Source organism: Rhincodon typus, unplaced genomic scaffold (genome assembly GCF_021869965.1).
Source record: "Rhincodon typus isolate 14 unplaced genomic scaffold, sRhiTyp1.1 hic_rhity00015238, whole genome shotgun sequence".
In the NCBI taxonomy this organism is placed as follows: domain Eukaryota; kingdom Metazoa; phylum Chordata; class Chondrichthyes; order Orectolobiformes; family Rhincodontidae; genus Rhincodon; species Rhincodon typus.
Genome location: NW_025980876.1, coordinates 399 through 5,524, shown reverse-complemented (window position 1 = coordinate 5,524; position 5,126 = coordinate 399). Strand labels below are relative to the sequence as shown.

At 51.8% G+C, this 5,126-nt stretch overlaps 1 long non-coding RNA gene across 1 annotated transcript; it reads right to left on the bottom strand.

Annotated features, from left to right (window-relative positions):
* Window positions 1-2,174: 2,174 nt before the first annotated feature.
* Window positions 2,175-4,174, bottom strand: LOC125482691. The gene is made up of 2 exons (XR_007261726.1): window positions 4,056-4,174; window positions 2,175-2,453 (listed from the first exon to the last, which is right to left on the bottom strand). It is a non-coding gene; the product is annotated as an uncharacterized LOC125482691 (long non-coding RNA).
* Window positions 4,175-5,126: the final 952 nt, after the last annotated feature.

Below are 5,126 nucleotides of genomic sequence, written 5' to 3'. Positions count from 1 at the left end.
TCACACACACACTCTCTCACACACTCCCCCACATACTCTCTCACACATTCTCTCACACATTGTCTCTCTCACACACTCTCTCTCTCTCACACTCTCTCTTTCACACACTCTCACACACACTCTCACACACACTCTCTCTCACATGCACTCTCTCTCTCTCACACACTCTCTCTCTCTCACACACTGTCTCTCTCTCATGCACTGTCTCTCGCACACACATACGCTCTCCGGCACACTCTCTTGTGGACACTCTCTCACAGACACGGTCACTCACACTCACACGCACAGAGACATGCACACACACAATCACACAGGCTCACACGAGCACACACAGATCCCCTCACAGAAGTAGCCCTTTGCTGTCCTTTAGTGTGTGCTTTGTCAGGATGTGAGCATCACTCTCTGAGCCAGCATTTGTTGACCATCCCTTATCGAGAGAGGGGGTGTTGAGCTGCTGCCTTGATCTGTTGCAGGGAGGAGGAAGCTGGTGTTATTGAGGGGTGGTGCTGTGGAGGATGAAGGTGGGTGGGTGTTGGCGGGGGGTAGTATGCAGGGGGAGCTAATGCAGGGAGAGCTGCCCCAAACAGCTGTGTTATCCAGCTGCCTCCATGGACAGGATGGCAGCTGCCATGGGGAACTGGGCACTGCACCATCAGGGTGAGCACACCCCCAGCTCTCCATTGCCCCTTCCTCATGACTGAAGGCCTGGAGTCAGGGGGCATGGAGAACTTGCTGCATAATGCAGGGTGCCCCTTCCTCACATGGGGACAGGACGGTGCCAGGCTGGAGGAGGAAGCACACAGAGGCTACACAAATCCCACCCTCACCTCGACCTACCTGTTCTCTCCGCCCCTTGGAGGCTCAGGCTGAGGGACTCTCGCCTCAGCATCGCCGGGCCGTCCAGGCACAGGGTCAACCAACCAAACCCGCAGGTCCTGCTGCCAAGTAAGCACCGTCCATTCCAGCTGTGGTACCAGGAGGCACACAAAGATGTGAGAGGGAGAGAAAGCGAAAAATGTCCTTTTGGTGTTACAGGTGGCATTGTGGTGTCTATGAACTCTTACATTGGCGCAAATGTGTGTGGTTCTATTCCAGCTCTTGTTGGCATCTCTGCATCGCCCCCCACCCCTCTCCCCTGCCCACCCATGATGTCTAATTTCATGTAGGCACAGCAAGGACCATGGAAGATGAACAAGGTGTATACAGGGCAATGGATTCTGCTGGCACCTTTGCCTCTCTTGGTCCAATGTTTTCCCAGGCCTCTGTGTGAAAACTTGTTGGTATTAAATGAAGCAACATCTGGGGCAGGGAGTTGGTCAGCATGGAGGGAGCCAATGCATCCTGATTACCAGGAATTCGGAAGCTCACAGTTTGCGTCCTGTACAGTGCATTGATCTGTGTGTCATTGTTTGGCCCTTTCTTGGGCCTCACGTTGGTGGGTCTTTCAGACCCTCCCCCCACAGTATAAGAGACACTTATACTGCCCACTCTGGGCGTTGTCACAGCTATTTTCTTTCCCAATGTGAACTTTTGATTTCCACCATGATGAAACACAACAGTGATCTCACTTTGGGCAATTGACTCCACCCTGCAGCTCCATGTGTCACTGAGGCCTAAGCATCCAGATCTGCCTCCTGATACCCCTTCCTATGAATATCCTAGGCTTCTCACTTCCTCCAGGTACCCACCAACCCATCCACATGAGCCTGCACTTGCCCACCTTTCCCTTATCCCTGTATATGAGGTGACCATGCCAGGTGTAGTCAGACACTGACACCAGGTTGCTCCTGGTCATGGCCGAACTTGGTTCTCACATTATCCTGTGCCCATCAATTCTACAATACATCCTACCCTTACAAAAATACCTCCTTCACAACTGTCATCCCCGTTCTTCCCAGCCTGCAATCCATAATCCCCACAAATAGGTTCTCAAGTCTCTTCCAACAGCAGGAGCCCTTCTTTGTTCCCCACTCTCCCATCTCCTTTCCATTTAGTTTCTGTACATGGATTCGACAGCTAACTGTGGCCCACTCCCTTGACTGATCTACCTGCTTCACACAAGACGAGAGGCACCCAGTGCCCTGACTGTAACCCCCAATCCTGGCCCTTTGCAGGGCCAAATGGTCTGAGGGCACGAAGGGAAGTCTTCACAGAGAGAAGGTCAGAGATTAAAATGGTTTGGACACGACCACTGTCGCTTCACTTTATTGTGTTTTGTCTGTTTTGGGTGACGGTGCCAAGGTTGGCAGGTGCCAATGCATTGGTGTGTGATGGAACAGCCCCCTTCTCCCATCGCAATGCCACTGGGCCGTGTCGTTCAAGCTGTGAATCATGCACCTCTCCATGTCTGACATTCCACCATGGGGTTGGTCTTCTTCTGTAACCTGTACCGACAATTTTCCCTCTCAAACACCGCGACGCAGTCATCTGGATACCTCTCCGGCGTGGAATAACTGGACGCACAGCCGAAAAGGAAAGGCAGAATTAGACCATCGCAGGACATCAGTGCAGCTGGAGGCCATTCGGCCCATCCAGTCTGCTCCACCATTCAGTCAGATTGTGGCATTTCTGATCATCTCCAAATCCACTGTCCTGCCCTTTCCCCATAACTCTTGATTCCACTCCCTGATTAAAAATCTGTGTCTCCCAGCCTTGAATATACTTAATGACCCAGCTTCGACAGCCCTCTGTGGTACAGAATCCCACTGATTCACTCCCCTCTGAGAGAGAGAAGTTTCTCCTTCTCTCTGTCTGACATGGGTGACCCTTTTCTCTGAGATTACACCCTCTGGTCCCAGACCCTCCCTCACAGGGAAACACCCTCCCTGCATCTCCCCTGTCAACCCCTCCCTCAGAATCTTGTCTGTTTCAATAAGGTCCCCTCTCATTCCTCTAAACCCCAGTGAGTACAGGCCCAACCTACTCTACCCCTCCTCATTAGACAGTCCCTCCATCCTTGGGACCAGCTGAGTGAACCTCCTCTGGGCTGCCTCCAATACCAGCCAATCTTTCCTTCGATAAGGGGCCCAAAAACTATTCACAGGATCCCAGCTGGGGTCTGGCTAGTGCCTTGGTCAGTTGTAGCGACACTTCCCTGTTTCTGTCCTCCAATCCCTTTGGAATAAAGGCCGACAGCCTGTTTGCGTTCCCTATTAGCCACAAATGGTGCCAGGCATGTTTCGACGAACAGGGTCTCCTGTCGCTCCTGCACGTTGATGGAGATCCATTCGGAATACATTCTCCTTGATGTACCTATTCTCCCATTCCCCTTCCTCCACGATGCCCACTTGCTTCCTGAGTAACAAGCCGCAGAGAGTGGGAGAAAGCATTGTTGGCCTCAGAGCCTTGGGTAAGAGCTTGAGGCAGGTGGTTTCCGGTGACTGGGAGGATCCTGGTGGATCCCTGCTCTCAAACTGCCCTGTGCTTGCCCTTCCCCGGATCCAGTCGGGATTGGAGAAGGGAGCAGCAGGGTTTTAAAGCGCAGGCCCCTCCCCTTGGTTGTCCAGGATTGGTCCTGTTTTCATAGATAGCGCAGAAAAGGCCCTTTGGCCCATCAATGTAACTATCACAATCCTAGACAGCAGCTCACCATCAGAAAGAGGGCAATTGAATTGGAGATACATGTTGGCCTGGCCGGGAGCAGCCCAGCAATGGATTGTCTTTTTGGAAGTCAGGTGTGCACAATGTTGAACGTTTTTCAAGGGGAGGTAGATCTAGTCTTTAGGGCTGAAGGGGTCAAAAGGGTAACAGGGAGAAATGGGGGCGGATGTTGGATGATCAGCCATGCTCATATTGAATGGCTGGAAGGGCCGAATGGCCTCGTCCTGCTCCCGGTTGCTCTGTTACTGTGTCCAACTCCAGAAGCCGAGTGTCTGGTTCCCCTGAGCTGCTGACTCTGCCCCAGTAAATTGTCCTGTCCCCTCTGTGTCAGGGGGGTGCGGAGGGAAGAGGGGTCAGTGCTGGGTGGTGATGCCACCTGCAGTCGAGCAGCTTGCCCTCTGACTGGTGCTGCAACGCAGGAGCATGAGGAGAACAGGAACGATGCTGACACTTACCTGTTTCGGCAGGCCACGACAGTGCGGAGGCACTGACAGATTTGGCAGTCAGAATTCCTCCACTTGAAGCCTAAGTTGTGCATGGTCCTGTCAGTGTAGTCCACACAGCGACCTAAAGCCAGAGCAAACTCACTTCAGACATTTCCAGAGGCTGAGAGACCTTCAGTGAGACATGTTTGTGCTGCACCTTAACTTGTGTATGTCTGTATATATTAGCAAGCTGTGTACCTGGTTAGAGATAGTAGGAACTGCAGATGCTGGAGAATCTGAGATAACAAGGTGTAGAGCTGATTCCTGCTCCTCTGATGCTGCTTGGCCTGCTGTGTTCATCCAGCTCTACACCTTGTTATCTCTGTGTACCTGGTTAGTCTGCTCCTATCAGCAGCTCTCTCTCTCTCACTCTCTCTTTGTATAACAGTGTGCTATACCATTTTCAGTGCAACGTATGTGCCTTCAGAAATCCTCAGTCAACCTTTGATTGAGAGGCTAGTCTTTTGAGAACACCATTTTGAGATTGCATTCAACACAACCCACTCATCATCCCCATTATCACCAACCAAGCTTCTCTGTTCTGAGGAAGGGTCACTGGACCTGAAATGTCAACTCTGCTTTCTCTCCACAGATGCTGCCAGACCTACTGTGTTTCTCCAGCACTTTCTGTCTGTGTTTCAGACCCTGAGCCACCTGTAGGTCTTTGATTTTGTTTGTAGAACCTCTCTTCTTCCCCAGCTTCCTGTCAACTATCCCATTGTCTCTATCTCCTGCGCTCTCTCTCTCTCTCTCTCTCTCTCTCTCTGGGCTGTCTCTGTCTGTCTGTCTGTCTCTCTTGCACTCTCTTACTCTCTCTCTCGCTCTCTCTCTCTCTCTCTTTATCCCTCTCTGTCTGGGCTCCCTCTCTTTTTCTCTCTCTCTGGACTCTGCCTGTCTGTATGCCTGTCTGTCTGTCTCTCTCTCTCTCTCTCTTCCTCTCTTTGTCTAAGCTCGCTCGCTCACTGTCTCTCTCTCGCTCTCTCTCTCTCGCTCTCTCTCTCTCTCTATCTGGGCTTTCTCTCTTTTTCTCTCTGTCTCTCT